Genomic DNA, 19,433 nt, shown 5'->3' with positions numbered 1-19,433 from the left:
TCTCAATGGCAGTGATGAAAGCTGAAATACATCTTCAGCTTCTCAACCCTCAACATCTAGACATTCAGCCTGTGCTACCCTACATGGCAAAGCGCAAACTTCCCACACGGTATGAATTTAAACCTTTATCTACAACTTTCATGTTTTGTTTGGTTACCAATATTCCTGGAAAGGTTTTCTGCGCACTACTTTTAAGGTGCAAAACAAAGCATGTTCCCATTGATAGCCATTATTAGCCAACCTGTACTCCTGTAGCCATTGATAGCTACAATTTAGTAGTAGTTCAATAAGAAAGACAGTGAGTGAATGAAGCAGGCAGCAGAGGCTGCCTTTGGAAGAATGCAGGCCTAATAATTGTGTCATGTTTGCCTTTAGGTACAGTGTGTGGTCCCGGGGTGACACAGCGGAGCTGAGAGTAGATCTGCTGTTCCTTTTCCAGGGATTGCAGGAGGCGGCAGGTGGTGCCAGAGGGGGGCTGACCCTGGTGAACATGCGGAGGTTGGATGTTCTTCCCAGGGGGGGTCTACGAGAAAGGCAATCTCCACAGACACAGGAGGACACGCATGGTGATCCGTGGGGGGATGGGTTCGGCCAATTATTCTCTGCTCTGGAGTTGGGCCTGGCGCTGAGTTGCAATAAAGCAGGACTAGGAGTGTCCTGTGAACACAATGGTGTCCACCTTTTACACGCACCTTTCATCTCACTGTCTTATCATAGATAAGTGTGTGCATGGGTACAACCTGTAGGCTACTCTGCCTATTGTGTAAACTGTGTACAAACGAATACAATATTGTACCTCCTTTCCTGATTAAAAACTTGAATATACAGTATAGGCTATGTACACAGTATGTCCCTACTGGGAATGTAAGGAGATATGACAACTGTTAAACAACTGTTCTCTAATTATTTGCAAACCAAAAAACAAGGATTACACACATCACATGTGGGGGAAATAATGCACTTAATTAATGTCAAATATATTAATTTATGATTTGTTTTGTAAGATATGTTTTGTTATGTAAATAGTGTATATTACATATGTTTATTGATTGATTGTTTGGCAGCCAAAACTCCTTATGATTTGTATGTGAAATATTGTGCAGTGTTATTCAGGAATCTTTTTATTAAAAGTCTGAAATGTGGTATGAGACTGTCTTTATACATAGCCAGTGTGGCACCTCAACCTTGTGATCCCAACTAGCAACTTCTAGACGGTTCTGTTTTTAGTTTTTAGTTTTCACAGTTGGAACAAACAGCACCTGGACAAACATAGTTACATATGGTATATTATGTCATAAAAAGTTTATAATATTTCGTAAAAACCGTATTGTTCTGTAGAAACGTCCAATTAAAACCGTGCCCAGAAATGGCAGATTAGAGATATGTCGATAGTTACCCAACAGAGGGATCAAGACTGTGTTTCTTGAGTAAGGGCCTAACTACAGCTGTCTTCAGTGAGTCTGGAAAGACTGAATTATAAGGCAGGGTTGAATGGGGTTTCTAGGTGTAAGTATGTAGGACTAGTAGCATGCCAAAGTTTGTGCTATTGCCATAGAGAATGCATTGGGTGTTTAAGTTAAATAACTTACTATGATGTTTCATAGTTTTAGAAATATAGTGCTTTCAAATTTGAGACATTTATAATGGGGCTCAATGGTAGCTCTATGGCACGTCAAAAAGTTTGGAAAATGGAAATTGCAGATTTTTTTTTCATTTCGTCATTTTTTTAAAATCTTCAAAAATGATGAAAAACTGCGCGCTATAGTATGCCGTACGATATGGGCTATAGCCCACGGTCCAAAATGATGAGAAACGAGGCTAACTTTTTTTTTCAAAATTTCAAAAAACATGGGCTATAACCCATCGTTTTTGTCATTTCGTCATTTTTTTCAAATCCTCAAAAATTATGAAAAACGGCGCGCTATAGTATGCCGTACGATATGGGCTATAGCCCATGGTCCAAAATGATGAGAAACGAGGATAACTTTTTTTTTCAAAATTTCAAAAGACATGGGCTATAACCCATCGTTTTTGTCAAATTGCGGAATTGTGGAAATGGTAATTGCGGAAATTGTGGAAATGGAAATTGCGGAAATTGTTGCGTTTTTGTCAAATTGCGGAATTGCGGAAATGGTAATTGCGGAAATTGCGGATTTTTTTTTCTTCATTTTTTCATTTTTTTCAAATCCTCAATAATGATGAAAAACGGCGCGCTATAGTATTCCGTACGATATGGGCTATATCTAATATAACCCATCGTTTTTGTCATTTCGTCATTTTGTGTGGTCCCGGGGTGACACAGCGGAGCTGAGAGTAGATCTGCTGTTCCTTTTCCAGGGATTGCAGGAGGCGGCAGGTGGTGCCAGAGGGGGGCTGACCCTGGTGAACATGCGGAGGTTGGATGTTCTTCCCAGGGGGGGGTCTACGAGAAAGGCAAGCTCCACAGACACAGGAGGACACGCATGGTGATCCGTGGGGGGATGGGTTCGGCCAATTATTCTCTGCTCTGGAGTTGGGCCTGGCACTGAGTTGCAATAAAGCAGGACTAGGAGTGTCCTGTCACCAAGGGATTTGGGATTTGTTTATAAACATTTTGGTATTTGTTTATAAACATTTGTGATTTGTTTATAAACATTTGTGATTTATTTATAAACATTTTGGGATTTGTTTATAAACATTTGGGATTTGTTTACAAACATTTGGGATTTGTTTATAAACATTTGGGATTTGTAAGTCTCATGGGGGGGGTAGGACCACTACCAGTTGACCTGTAGTAAGTCTCATGGTCGGGGGGGTAGGACCAAGGGATTTGGGATTTGTTTATAAACATTTTGGTATTTGTTTATAAACATTTGTGATTTGTTTATAAACATTTGTGATTTGTTTATAAACATTTTGGGATTTGTTTATAAACATTTGGGATTTGTTTATAAACATTTGGGATTTGTTTACAAACATTTGGGATTTGTTTATAAACATTTGGGATTTGTAAGTCTCATGGGGGGGGGGGGGGGGGGTAGGACCACTACCAGTTTACCTGTAGTAAGTCTCATGGTCGGGGGGGTAGGACCAAGGGATTTGGGATTTGTTTATAAACATTTTGGTATTTGTTTATAAACATTTGTGATTTGTTTATAAACATTTGTGATTTGTTTATAAACATTTGTGATTTGTTTATAAACATTTTGGGCTCTGTATAATATGTTGCCTAGGGCCTCAAAAGGCCTAGAACCGGCACTGCAAGGAGCCCCAGAGTTTTCTGTATTTGGCCGCCGACCCCCATCTGAAAAGATTTGAGTTGAAAACGTTCGCTCTGAAAGAATATAATTATATTCCAAGATTTGCGACACATCTTCACAATTTTTGGGTTATTTTTCATCTATCACTAGATATATGGACATACAGTATGATTGTTTTTATTGAGTCTGTAAATATCTTCTGTCATATACTCATATTGTATCTTGGATCAGCCGGCCCTGTCCAGCTGGTACAGATTGATCTATATGTAGCCCAGTGGCATATATGCCTGTAGTTCTATGTAAATCCACCAGGTGGCACTGTCACTTTAGGAGTGCCATGTTCTGGGGGTCAAGGGTTACACTGAAAAACGTCTTGAATAATAAGAAGCAACCTGCGTTTGTGGGGTTTCTTTGAGAAGATCTTGATGATTGTAAACAAGAGGTGAAAGCTGAACTAGTAACTATAGTAACTCAACTTGGTTGAGTTTCTGTGTCTTTGTACTGTCTTGGAAAGGGGTGAAGCTTGGGGGACCAGTGTTTGCTCAGTGTGTGAGTTGGCCGTTCCTCACACTGTTTGTGATAGAGCCACTACCGTATTTAGTTTAGGTTTATTTTATGTTACAGGCTTGCATGCCATATTTGCCAAACTGTGGCATTCTTTACACAAATAAGATACACCAAAACCAACTTCTTGGGAAATAAAGAACCCCAATATATGTCTGTGTCCTGTGCCCTATTTGCCAGGTTACATATAAGGCTATTATGGGCCATTAGATTGTTTTATTACTGGAAGTATATCAGTTACCTTATCCCTCTTCGCTATACCAACATTTCATTGCATATTCCATAGGATAATGTTAATTAAAATGACTCCTATATCTCTAGACTTTCCATCTACATCCCTCTCCACAACTATTAATAGACTACCACAGTGTGTGTGTGTGTGTGTGTGTGGTGCACACAGCTGTGATGATCAACAGTGGATGATCCAATCACTTTCACTCTGACCAACGGACCAATGACGGACGGACTAGTTGAACAGGTGACCGGATCCAGTGGGCGTGGCTTTGGATTTAAATAGGAGTGGCCATGTTGTTTCCCAGCATGCAGTTTGGTTTGGGAGCCACTGAGCCAGGCTGGTTCACTGATTGCATGCAGTTTGTTCCAAGGTAAGGAGCGTTTGTTTGAGAAACACGGTTTTATCCTTGAACACTGTTGTATAAACATTAGAGAATTGAACACTGTTGTATAGACATTAGAGGATTTATAGGACTTTATTGTGACACTAAATGGACAATGTCAGGAATGTTTGTCCTTTTTCATACAAACATGTTCTTTTGCCCTGCCTGTGTTTGCTGGCCACCTCAATGCTTTTCCAATGGGAGGCACATGGTTTGTCCAAACACTTGTGTTTGTTTGCCCCCCTCCATCAAACACAAATGTTTGGTCAAACCATGTGCCTCCCATTGGAAAGGCATTGAGGCGGCCATCAAACACAGGCAGAGCACAGAACATGTTTGTGTTAATGAGGCCTTGGGCCTCTATCTCACAAAAAAAAACATTTGTCTTGTCTGTTTAATGGCCGCCCCAATGCATTTCCAATGGGAGGCACATGGTTTGACCAAACATTTGTGTTTATAGCCGTGTTCTGAACCCCCTCTCCTCCATGAAACACAAATGTTTGGTCAAACCATGTGACTCTCATTGGAAAAGCATTGAGGCGGCCATCAAACACAGGCAGAGCACAGAACATACGTTTGTGTGAAACATTTGTCTCGTCTGTGTTTAATGGCCGCCTCAATGCTTTTCCAATGGAAGTCACATGGTTTGACCAAACATTTGTTTGCTGGAGGGGAGGGGGACAGACACAGCCATCAAACAAATGTTTGCTCAAACCATGTGAAAAGCATTGAGGTGGCCATCAAACAGACACAAGAGGGGTGAAGGGGTGTTTTTAGGTATGATCGAGGCCTTAGAGAAGGAACAATCACAAATAAACAAACTGTGGTTCCCAACAGTGGTGGGAATTAAATCATTACCTTTAGTATAATGTAGAAAATATACTCTATTTGGAAACGTTTAACTACTAGTTACTTTGTAGATTTGTATTATTACTAAACGTACTAGCCTACATTGCTCATTTACCACTACAGCCATATTTTGGCTGATCTACAAGCTCACAATGCATTTTGATGTGACACATTGTGAGCTTTTAGATCTGTTATTTTCAAAAGGCCTCAGTAGAGGATAAAGTGAAATATCCCTTTATTATATGAATTTTACAATGTATGAAATCTGGATAAAGTGTAATGTTGTTGTTTTTTTTATGTGTCTTACAGGTTAATCATGTGACCTTGGTGTCATGTGTGACCTTGGATGGGGTCATCAGGAGATGGCTGGTATTGCTAATGGAGTGTCTACTCGGTTGAGCTGAAACTTCTAACGGTGTCAACGAACGCTCTTCCTGAGATTACGAGGCGAACGGTGACGATCGGGACGTATTGTGCCATACAACCTTTGCGGCTCTATTAATACCGGCTATCTTCAACCGAGCGACGGAAGCCCCACCACGGTACGTACCGTGATTGCATGTGGCTGTAGTAGAAACTAGGGCTGTGTCACATTACATGTTATGTATGACAAGGAATGGTCAACATATGATTGTGATTAACACATGAATATAAAATTTACATTTCTTTATGGCTTTTAGGTTTCATAAAAAAAAGTTACATGAGGCAGATATGACTAATTGTATGCATTTTATTACTTTTATACCCCTTTTGCAACCAAATCTTATTTTAATTATTTTTGGGAGATAAACACTTTACTGAGGTTTTTAATGCGTCTTTAGTATTTCAAAGTGTCCATGATGTCATGGACACTTCCTACCCAGACTACAATTCCCATAATGCTTTGGTACACTGATCCCTGTGGATAGGGGGGAGGGCTGTCTTACTGAGACAACATGTAGTCCAGGAAGGAAGTGAGCCCAGTGTCCATGACATCATGGAGCCCATGGACACTTTTGAAATGCTACCGTACATATCTAAAAACAACCCACACATAAAAAACCCAGGAAAGTGTTTCTTGTCTCCCAAACATAATTAAAATAAGCTGGCACAGCCCTGTCAGTGACTGTTGTTAATACAGTAAAAAGACTGACTGTTATGACTTCCAAAATGTCATCCTGTAGGCCGACAACTAATGTTTCCTATTTTCCCTGTCATTTCAGAACTTGAAGCTGACAAGGCGACGTCTGTATTGAAGGTACAAACTCTATGCTGTTGCCGCTGCTGGGTGCTGTTAGCAGTGGAGGTTGGTAATTAACCTTTTGATTTCTGCTGCTTGTGTAAGTGGGCTACATGCTACCGTAGGCTACCCGTAGGTTGTCATTTGCACCGTGTATCGTTTCACATCATTTGTGTATAATGCCACTCTACATCACATGCCACTATGGGCTATGTGATGTTTGTGTAGGCATGTGATTTATTTATCGTTTAACATAATTTACGGGTAAAGCTTTCACGTCACATCACATATGTATGTTCTGGTCTAGTGTCTCCTTTCTCTTCTTTGCTTTTAATAAAGTTATTTGTTTTGGTTGTCTCAGGAAAAAAATAACACTTTTATTTCTTTCTCCTATTTCTTTCTCCTTGCCTATCTATCGCCCTAGTTCTTCACTAGTGGACTGTGTACAAATGTGATGTGACTTATGTCCGGTATCATTATGGTAGCATGTAGCCTGCTTAACACTGTTTACAGCCTTCTATGCTGTAGATCTGTCCACACTAACAGGAAGAAAATTATGGCAGATTTTCTTCCTTCGTTAGTGTGTTTTGTTTAGTGCTGATATTTAAGGTAAGTGGGCCTAGTTTATTATCTTTGGCTGTCGGGCAGAAACCTTGTATCTCCATATTAATAATAAATATCATCGTATCACAGATTATATATTTTTTGATCCAGAAAAGTAACTGTTTTGGACGTGCACGGTTTCTACCCGACCTTTCATCTCCTCTTCTATTCTTTGCTTTAATAAACGTATTGGTTTTTCTGGTCTCAGAGTTTTTAATCGCATTTTGCTTCATATTTTAAAGTAATTTCTTTCTTTCCTATGATCTTTCCTATCACTAGTTCTTCACTAGTGTATGTGGTGCGTGTGTCGGGTCGTGTCTCGCGTACAGTTTCTAATCATTTGATTGGAGCTGTATGTCGTTTCACGTCATTTGCGTTGAGTCATTTGCCGGTAAAGTGCTATCACGTCAGTTCACATCAGATATGAACACACCCTGTATGTGATGTGCATTTATGTGATATTTTTGTGATTTATTTTCACAGTAATTGCGGATAGCTCGTCTGTGTCGTCGCACGCCATACGAATTTTGTTCATTGCTGTTGTGTTCTAATGTCATTTGTAGTGTTTTCTCATGTTCATAGTGTTGCTGACAAATACTGGGGTCCAAAGAATGCTGCTGCCATTGCATAATTTGCACCTCGTATAATTTATGTCAATCGTCCACAAATGGCATAAATTGTAATATATATATTTTTAAATGTAGGCAATTATTTTGAAAACACTAAATATCAATTTTAAAATAAAAATGTAGAAGACCAGGGACAACTGGCTAGAAAATCTTGCACCACGAAAACCTAAGACCAACTGCTTGGGCAGAGACCAAGAATCTTTTTGTTTTGTTCATGTTCATAAAGCGCTCCAAGTGCTTCAAGTGAGAAGTCCAGCAGCAAACCTCTAGGAGTCATAAGACCATTGTTGGTGCTATATTATCAGATCTAATTTTGAGTAAAGCTTCATCTAAGCCCACATCACATATGCACACAGGCCCGGTATGTGATGTGTGTTTATGTCTCGTATCATTTCACATTGGTGAGTAAGGCTTCATCACGTCATCCCCACATCACATAATGAACATAGGGTTAGGGTAGGGTTAGGTATGTGATGTGGATTGATGTGATGTATGTCTTTTATAATGTGCGAGTGAAGCTTCATCGTGTCAATACACATCACATTATGTGGTGTGTATTGATGTGATTTATTTATGCTGCCATTTGCAGCTAAAACTTCATTCATGCCGGTCAGTAGGCGAGGCATTGATGATGGTCCTATGACCCAAAGGTTTTCTGCTGCACTTTTCACTTTTAGCACTTTGGAGCACTTTATGAGCACGGAAAAATAAAGATGTTCTTAGTTTATGTCAGGAGTTTTCTTTAAGGTATTTGTGGAGTGAGTCTTCTTCTTCTCTCTTTCAATTGTATAAAGACATAATCATGGCTATCATTTATAGTCTTATGAATCAAATTGTTATGAATGATTGCTTTTGGACATGTAAATTACAACAAAACCAACTAAGGCACTGGTGTGGTACTACTGGTTTACCAGAATGGGGTTCAACTCCCTGCGGTGCCCTCAATTTGTTGTATTTACATGGTTCATTTTCTGGTCATTGTGTTTCCTTTGCATAGATGATAACCCCCAGGTTCTTTACTGTGTTTGTACTCTCTACAGTTGGGTTACAAGTCCATTTAGGGACCAAGCCCAAAGGGACTCTTGGTCCCTTATTTTTCTCTTCTCCTTCCACCAAAAATGCCAGTTCTGGCTGAACTGTCGTTTTCGCGAAAAAATATGTGACCAAATTTGACCGAGACTGCCATTGGATTCTTTTTGCTTTTTCATGTCGTATGAAAGCTGTGAATCATAGCTTCAAATTGCTGTATCTGTTGTTCATATGGTATTTGGGTTTAGAGTTAACGTTAGACTAAACCAAATTATAAAAAGGAAACTATCTGACACGTTGGAAAGAAGCAACACAAAAGCAGAGTAAACTAGAATGCTATCTGGCCCTAAACAGAGAATACACAGTGGCAGAATACCTGAGCACAGTGACCGACCCAAAACAAAGAGAAATCGTAACTATAGGTACAGACTCGGTGAGCACAGGTCTTGCGAACGAGAGGCTGTCATAGGCAGACCTGTATCCCGAGAACACAGACTATGCACACAAAATGAAGTGGAAACCGAGCTACACTTCCTAACCATCTGTCCATTGTACCAAGACACAGAGACGCATACATACTTCCCACAGATTACAACCACACACAGAGATTTTGAAAACCTGACCAATGACAAAAAACTCCCATATCTGCTGGGCAAAGCACAACAATGTGCAAATGTAGCAGCAAGATTTCAGTTGCTGTGATAGGAGAAGGATATCAAATGGAACACAACCACCATAAAGATTAATCATTGTGTATATTCCTGCACTATACCTGCACCGAGTGCTCTTGGTACATAGAAATTGATCTATTGAAGATTCTGACTTTCAAATGTACATCATTTTTGTTTTGATTGTATTGCTGTATTCTTTCTGCTTTAGCAATGTAAACGTATGTTTTCTCATGCCAATAGTGTGTGTGGTTAGTAAGCATTAAGACTGAAGAAAATCTAAGCTCTTAAACTGGTACTCCTTTGCATATAAATGAGAGATTAGGCAAAAACTTTATCTTTACTGAACTGCTCAAATACATATGCCTAATTACAATATATTCATAAAGTGAGAATGTAATTTCCACAAAGAAGATTACAAACGAGCCACAAGGTCATGAGGAGCCCTTTTCCAATCTCCGAATGCCATTATGATGTCGCTGCTGATGCTCGGCAGGAGAATGACTCATGGTCACAGGTTGTCTTTTCCAGACCAGATATCAAGCTAGAAGTGACAGGAGAAAGTGATGAGTGACTGAAACACACAGGTGGTGTGTAATGTGAAACTGAACCAAATTAACCCTACTTCCTGGGCATGTGAAAATGGCCAATTTACACACTCACATGCTATACTATGGCAAATAAAACCAAATGCACTATACTACTGTTAAAAATCACACCTGTGTGAACCGAGTGGTGCAACTCTCCTCTCCCTCCCTCCTCTCGCTCCCTCTCCCTCTCCCCCTCCCGTGCCCAAAGTGCCCTATGGTAGATCCGGCCAAGTGTACAGGTTGAGGACAAATCATGTTGCCGTTTGGATTGTTTCACCTTCTCAGACAAAATTTATTAACATTTGAGTACACACTCAATTATAATGATATTGAGGTATTGGGAAATTCTATTTTAAAGAAAGTAAATTTAACTTACCTCCTTATATTCCCTTTAAATAAATGTTTTTGTATAATATGGCAAAACCTTATGTTGGCTATAATCTATTTCCACATGACCATAAAATTCTGCAGTGTTAATTTAAATAAACGAACACTAAACGAGGGTTTTAATGTGTACATTCTTAGACAGCTTTCCACAATCTTGTAGAATAGATTCATCATTTTGTGAGCAAAGTCTTCATTGTTTGACAGCCATTGACAAATATCTGGCACTTGATTGACTAGTATAGTACTGACAAAATTAATCATGTATTCTTTATTTATTCATTTTAAGACAGCTGGGCTTTTGCTCATTTTAAATAAGTCAAGTCAATTTTATTTATATAGCACATAAGTGCTTTCCAGAATAGGTAGACCGTATTCCATCACAGTGCAATAACAAAACATGTAATACAATCGAAAAAAACAGTTGGCCTGTAGTAAGTCTCATGGTCGGGGGGGTAGGACCAAGTCTCATGGGTTTTGCGATTTGTTTATAAACATTTTGGTATTTGTTTATAAACATTTGTGATTTGTTTATAAACATTTGGGATTTGTTTACAAACATTTGGGATTTGTTTATAAACATTTGGGATTTGTAAGTCTCATGGGGGGGGTAGGACCACTACCAGTTGGCCTGTAGTAAGTCTCATGGGGGGGGGTAGGACCACTACCAGTTGGCCTGTAGTAAGTCTCATGGTCGGGGGGGTAGGACCAAGGGATTTGGGATTTGTTCATAAACATTTTGGTATTTGTTTATAAACATTTGTGATTTGTTTATAAACATTTGTGATTTGTTTATAAACATTTTGGGATTTGTTTACAAACATTTGGGATTTGTTTATAAACATTTGGGATTTGTAAGTCTCATGGGGGGGGTAGGACCACTACTACTGGCCACATGAGGCCCCCACCTAGCTTCTTAATTTTGATCTCAAAGTGCACCAGATTGAAGCATTTTCATGGCAAATTTACAATTTTTATCCGGCGTGGCAAAGCAGGAGGGGGGGGGGGCTCTGTATAATATGTTGCCTAGGGCCTCAAAAGGCCTAGAACCGGCACTGGTCCTGTGAACACAATGGTGTCCACCTTTTACACGCACCTTTCATCTCACTGTCTTATCATAGATAAGTGTGTGCATGGGTACAACCTGTAGGCTACTCTGCCTATTGTGTAAACTGTGTACAAACGAATACAATATTGTACCTCCTTTCCTGATTAAAAACTTGAATATACAGTAGGCTATGTACACAGTATGTCCCTACTGGGAATGTAAGGAGATATGACAACTGTTAAACAACTGTTCTCTAATTATTTGCAAACCAAAAAACAAGGATTACACACATCACATGTGGGGGAAATAATGCACTTAATTAATGTCAAATATATTAATTTATGATTTGTTTTGTAAGATATGTTTTGTTATGTAAATAGTGTATATTACATATGTTTATTGATTGATTGTTTGGCAGCCAAAACTCCTTATGATTTGTATGTGAAATATTGTGCAGTGTTATTCAGGAATCTTTTTATTAAAAGTCTGAAATGTGGTATGAGACTGTCTTTATACATAGCCAGTGTGGCACCTCAACCTTGTGGTCCCAACTAGCAACTTCTAGACGGTTCTGTTTTTAGACGTTTTCACAGTTGGAACAAACAGCACCTGGACAAACATAGTTAAATATGGTATATTATGTCATAAAAAGTTTATAATATTTCGTAAAAACCTTATTGTTCTGTAGAAACGTCCAATTAAAACCGTGCCCAGAAATGGCAGATTAGAGATATGTCGATAGTTACCCAACAGAGGGATCAAGACTGTGTTTCTTGAGTAAGGGCCTAACTACAGCTGTCTTCAGTGAGTCTGGAAAGACTGAATTATAAGGCAGGGTTGAATGGGGTTTCTAGGTGTAAGTATGTAGGACTAGTAGCATGCCAAAGTTTGTGCTATTGCCATAGAGAATGCATTGGGTGTTTAAGTTAAATAACTTACTATGATGTTTCATAGTTTTAGAAATATAGTGCTTTCAAATTTGAGACATTTATAATGGGGCTCAATGGCAGCTCTATGGCACGTCAAAAAGTTTGGAAAATGGAAATTGCGGAAATTGCAGATTTTTTTTTTCATTTCGTCATTTTTTTCAAATCTTCAAAAATGATGAAAACCTGCGCGCTATAGTATGCCGTACGATATGGGCTATAGCCCACGGTCCAAAATGATGAGAAACGAGGCTAACTTTTTTTTTCAAAATTTCAAAAAACATGGGCTATAACCCATCGTTTTTGTCATTTTTTTCAAATCCTCAAAAATGATGAAAAACGGCGCGCTATAGTATGCCGTACGATATGGGCTATAGCCCATGGTCCAAAATGATGAGAAACGAGGCTAACTTTTTTTTTCAAAATTTCAAAAACATGGGCTATAACCCATCGTTTTTGTCATTTCGTCATTTTTTCCAAATCCTCAGAAATGATGAAAAACGGCGCGCTATAGTATGCCGTACGATATGGGCTATAGCCCATGGTCCAAAATGATGAGAAACGAGGCTAACTTTTTTTTTCAAAATTTCAAAAAACATGGGCTATAACCCATCGTTTTTGTCATTTTTTTCAAATCCTCAAAAATGATGAAAAACGGCGCGCTATAGTATGCCGTACGATATGGGCTATAGCCCATGGTCCAAAATGATGAGAAACGAGGCTAACTTTTTTTTTCAAAATTTCAAAAACATGGGCTATAACCCATCGTTTTTGTCATTTCGTCATTTTTTCCAAATCCTCAAAAATGATGAAAAACGGCGCGCTATAGTATGCCGTACGATATGGGCTATAGCCCATGGTCCAAAATGATGAGAAACGAGGCTAACTTTTTTTCCCAAAATTTCAAAAACATGGGCTATAACCCATCGTTTTTTTCATTTCGTCATTTTTTTCAAATCGTCAAAAATGATGAAAAACGGCGCGCTATAGTATGCCGTACGATATGGGCTATAGCCCATGGTCCAAAATGATGAGAAACGAGGCTAACTTTTATTTTCAAAATTTCAAAAAACATGGGCTATAACCCATCGTTTTTGTCATTTTGTCATTTTTTTCAAATCCTCAAAAATGATGAAAAACGGCGCGCTATAGTATGCCGTACGATATGGGCTATAGCCCATGGTCCAAAATGATGAGAAACGAGGCTAACTTTTTTTTTCAAAATTTCAAAAACATGGGCTATAACCCATCGTTTTTTTCATTTCGTCATTTTTTTCAAATCCTCAAAAATGATGAAAAACGGCGCGCTATAGTATGCCGTACGATATGGGCTATAGCCCATGGTCCAAAATGATGAGAAACGAGGCTAACTTTTTTTTTCAAAATTTCAAAAACATGGGCTATAACCCATCGTTTTTGTCATTTCGTCATTTTTTCCAAATCCTCAGAAATGATGAAAAACGGCGCGCTATAGTATGCCGTACGATATGGGCTATAGCCCATGGTCCAAAATGATGAGAAACGAGGCTAACTTTTTTTTTCAAAATTTCAAAAAACATGGGCTATAACCCATCGTTTTTGTCATTTTTTTCAAATCCTCAAAAATGATGAAAAACGGCGCGCTATAGTATGCCGTACGATATGGGCTATAGCCCATGGTCCAAAATGATGAGAAACGAGGCTAACTTTTTTTTTCAAAATTTCAAAAACATGGGCTATAACCCATCGTTTTTGTCATTTCGTCATTTTTTCCAAATCCTCAAAAATGATGAAAAACGGCGCGCTATAGTATGCCGTACGATATGGGCTATAGCCCATGGTCCAAAATGATGAGAAACGAGGCTAACTTTTTTTCCCAAAATTTCAAAAACATGGGCTATAACCCATCGTTTTTTTCATTTCGTCATTTTTTTCAAATCGTCAAAAATGATGAAAAACGGCGCGCTATAGTATGCCGTACGATATGGGCTATAGCCCATGGTCCAAAATGATGAGAAACGAGGCTAACTTTTATTTTCAAAATTTCAAAAAACATGGGCTATAACCCATCGTTTTTGTCATTTTGTCATTTTTTTCAAATCCTCAAAAATGATGAAAAACGGCGCGCTATAGTATGCCGTACGATATGGGCTATAGCCCATGGTCCAAAATGATGAGAAACGAGGCTAACTTTTTTTTTCAAAATTTCAAAAACATGGGCTATAACCCATCGTTTTTTTCATTTCGTCATTTTTTTCAAATCCTCAAAAATGATGAAAAACGGCGCGCTATAGTATGCCGTACGATATGGGCTATAGCCCATGGTCCAAAATGATGAGAAACGAGGCTAACCTTTTTTTTCAAAATTTCAAAAAACATGGGCTATAACCCATCGTTTTTGTCATTTTGTCATTTTTTTCAAATCCTCAAAAATGATGAAATACGGCGCGCTATAGTATGCCGTACGATATGGGCTATAGCCCATGGTCCAAAATGATGAAAAACGAGGCTAACTTTTTTTTTCAAAATTTCAAAAACATGGGCTATAACCCATCGTTTTTTTCATTTCGTCATTTTTTTCAAATCCTCAAAAATGATGAAAAACGGCGCGCTATAGTATGCCGTACGATTTGGGCTATAGCCCATGGTCCAAAATGATGAAAAACGAGGCTAACTTTTTTTTTCAAAATTTCAAAAACATGGGCTATAACCCATCGTTTTTGTCATTTCGTAATTTTTTTCAAATCGTCAAAAATGATGAAAAACGGCGCGCTATAGTATGCCGTACGATATGGGCTATAGCCCATGGTCCAAAATGATGAGAAACGAGGCTAACTTTTTTTTTCAAAATTTCAAAAAACATGGGCTATAACCCATCGTTTTTGTCATTTTGTCATTTTTTTCAAATCCTCAAAAATGATGAAAAACGGCGCGCTATAGTATGCCGTACGATATGTGCTATAGCCCATGGTCCAAAATGATGAGAAACGAGGCTAACTTTTTTTTTCAACATTTCAAAAACATGGGCTATAACCCATCGTTTTTGTCATTTCGTCATTTTTTTCAAATCCTCAAAAATGATGAAAAACGGCGCGCTATAGTATGCCGTACGATATGGGCTATAGCCCATGGTCCAAAATGATGAGAAACGAGGCTAACTTTTTTTTCCAAAATTTCAAAAACATGGGCTATAACCCATCGTTTTTTTCATTTCGTCATTTTTTTCAAATCCTCAAAAATGATGAAAAACGGCGCGCTATAGTATGCCGTACGATTTGGGCTATAGCCCATGGTCCAAAATGATGAAAAACGAGGCTAACTTTTTTTTTCAAAATTTAAAAAACATGGGCTATAACCCATCGTTTTTGTCATTTCGTAATTTTTTTCAAATCCTCAAAAATGATGAAAAACGGCGCGCTATAGTATGCCGTACGATATGGGCTATAGCCCATGGTCCAAAATGATGAGAAACGAGGCTAACTTTTTTTTCAAAATTAAAAAAAACATGGGCTATAACCCATCGTTTTTGTCATTTTGTCATTTTTTTCAAATCCTCAAAAATGATGAAAAACGGCGCGCTATAGTATGCCGTACGATATGGGCTATAGCCCATGGTCCAAAATGATGAGAAACGAGGCTAACTTTTTTTTCAAAATTAAAAAAAACATGGGCTATAACCCATCGTTTTTGTCATTTTGTCATTTTTTTCAAATCCTCAAAAATGATGAAAAACGGCGCGCTATAGTATGCCGTACGATATGTGCTATAGCCCATGGTCCAAAATGATGAGAAACGAGGCTAACTTTTTTTTTCAACATTTCAAAAACATGGGCTATAACCCATCGTTTTTGTCATTTCGTCATTTTTTCCAAATCCTCAGAAATGATGAAAAACGGCGCGCTATAGTATGCCGTACGATATGGGCTATAGCCCATGGTCCAAAATGATGAGAAACGAGGCTAACTTTTTTTTTCAAAATTTCAAAAACATGGGCTATAACCCATCGTTTTTGTCATTTTTTTTAAATCCTCAAAAATGATGAAAAACGGCGCGCTATAGTATGCCGTACGATATGGGCTATAGCCCATGGTCCAAAATGATGAGAAACGAGGCTAACTTTTTTTTTCAAAATTTCAAAAACATGGGCTATAACCCATCGTTTTTGTCATTTCGTCATTTTTTCCAAATCCTCAGAAATGATGAAAAACGGCGCGCTATAGTATGCCGTACGATATGGGCTATAGCCCATGGTCCAAAATGATGAGAAACGAGGCTAACTTTTTTTTTCAAAATTTCAAAAAACATGGGCTATAACCCATCGTTTTTGTCATTTTTTTCAAATCCTCAAAAATGATGAAAAACGGCGCGCTATAGTATGCCGTACGATATGGGCTATAGCCCATGGTCCAAAATGATGAGAAACGAGGCTAACTTTTTTTTTCAAAATTTCAAAAACATGGGCTATAACCCATCGTTTTTGTCATTTCGTCATTTTTTCCAAATCCTCAAAAATGATGAAAAACGGCGCGCTATAGTATGCCGTACGATATGGGCTATAGCCCATGGTCCAAAATGATGAGAAACGAGGCTAACTTTTTTTCCCAAAATTTCAAAAACATGGGCTATAACCCATCGTTTTTTTCATTTCGTCATTTTTTTCAAATCGTCAAAAATGATGAAAAACGGCGCGCTATAGTATGCCGTACGATATGGGCTATAGCCCATGGTCCAAAATGATGAGAAACGAGGCTAACTTTTATTTTCAAAATTTCAAAAAACATGGGCTATAACCCATCGTTTTTGTCATTTTGTCATTTTTTTCAAATCCTCAAAAATGATGAAAAACGGCGCGCTATAGTATGCCGTACGATATGGGCTATAGCCCATGGTCCAAAATGATGAGAAACGAGGCTAACTTTTTTTTTCAAAATTTCAAAAACATGGGCTATAACCCATCGTTTTTTTCATTTCGTCATTTTTTTCAAATCCTCAAAAATGATGAAAAACGGCGCGCTATAGTATGCCGTACGATATGGGCTATAGCCCATGGTCCAAAATGATGAGAAACGAGGCTAACCTTTTTTTTCAAAATTTCAAAAAACATGGGCTATAACCCATCGTTTTTGTCATTTTGTCATTTTTTTCAAATCCTCAAAAATGATGAAATACGGCGCGCTATAGTATGCCGTACGATATGGGCTATAGCCCATGGTCCAAAATGATGAAAAACGAGGCTAACTTTTTTTTTCAAAATTTCAAAAACATGGGCTATAACCCATCGTTTTTTTCATTTCGTCATTTTTTTCAAATCCTCAAAAATGATGAAAAACGGCGCGCTATAGTATGCCGTACGATTTGGGCTATAGCCCATGGTCCAAAATGATGAAAAACGAGGCTAACTTTTTTTTTCAAAATTTCAAAAACATGGGCTATAACCCATCGTTTTTGTCATTTCGTAATTTTTTTCAAATCGTCAAAAATGATGAAAAACGGCGCGCTATAGTATGCCGTACGATATGGGCTATAGCCCATGGTCCAAAATGATGAGAAACGAGGCTAACTTTTTTTTTCAAAATTTCAAAAAACATGGGCTATAACCCATCGTTTTTGTCATTTTGTCATTTTTTTCAAATCCTCAAAAATGATGAAAAACGGCGCGCTATAGTATGCCGTACGATATGTGCTATAGCCCATGGTCCAAAATGATGAGAAACGAGGCTAACTTTTTTTTTCAACATTTCAAAAACATGGGCTATAACCCATCGTTTTTGTCATTTCGTCATTTTTTTCAAATCCTCAAAAATGATGAAAAACGGCGCGCTATAGTATGCCGTACGATATGGGCTATAGCCCATGGTCCAAAATGATGAGAAACGAGGCTAACTTTTTTTTTCAAAATTTCAAAAACATGGGCTATAACCCATCGTTTTTTTCATTTCGTCATTTTTTTCAAATCCTCAAAAATGATGAAAAACGGCGCGCTATAGTATGCCGTACGATTTGGGCTATAGCCCATGGTCCAAAATGATGAAAAACGAGGCTAACTTTTTTTTTCAAAATTTAAAAAACATGGGCTATAACCCATCGTTTTTGTCATTTCGTAATTTTTTTCAAATCCTCAAAAATGATGAAAAACGGCGCGCTATAGTATGCCGTACGATATGGGCTATAGCCCATGGTCCAAAATGATGAGAAACGAGGCTAACTTTTTTTTCAAAATTAAAAAAAACATGGGCTATAACCCATCGTTTTTGTCATTTTGTCATTTTTTTCAAATCCTCAAAAATGATGAAAAACGGCGCGCTATAGTATGCCGTACGATATGGGCTATAGCCCATGGTCCAAAATGATGAGAAACGAGGCTAACTTTTTTTTTCAAAATTTCAAAAAACATGGGCTATAACCCATCGTTTTTGTCATTTTGTCATTTTTTTCAAATCCTCAAAAATGATGAAAAACGGCGCGCTATAGTATGCCGTACGATATGTGCTATAGCCCATGGTCCAAAATGATGAGAAACGAGGCTAACTTTTTTTTTCAACATTTCAAAAACATGGGCTATAACCCATCGTTTTTGTCATTTCGTCATTTTTTTCAAATCCTCAAAAATGATGAAAAACGGCGCGCTATAGTATGCCGTACGATATGGGCTATAGCCCATGGTCCAAAATGATGAGAAACGAGGCTAACTTTTTTTTCCAAAATTTCAAAAACATGGGCTATAACCCATCGTTTTTGTCATTTCGTCATTTTTTCCAAATCCTCAGAAATGATGAAAAACGGCGCGCTATAGTATGCCGTACGATATGGGCTATAGCCCATGGTCCAAAATGATGAGAAACGAGGCTAACTTTTTTTTTCAAAATTTCAAAAACCATGGGCTATAACCCATCGTTTTTGTCATTTTGTCATTTTTTTCAAATCCTCAAAAATGATGAAAATTGGCGCGCTATAGTATGCCGTACGATATGGGCTATAGCCCATGGTCCAAAATGATGAGAAACGAGGCTAACTTTTTTTTTCAAAATTTCAAAAACATGGGCTATAACCCATCGTTTTTTTCATTTCGTCATTTTTTTCAAATCGTCA

This window comes from Protomyctophum bolini (assembly GCF_963924005.1).
Source record: "Protomyctophum bolini genome assembly, chromosome: 6".
Classification (NCBI taxonomy): domain Eukaryota; kingdom Metazoa; phylum Chordata; class Actinopteri; order Myctophiformes; family Myctophidae; genus Protomyctophum; species Protomyctophum bolini.
This window is presented reverse-complemented; position numbering follows the sequence as displayed.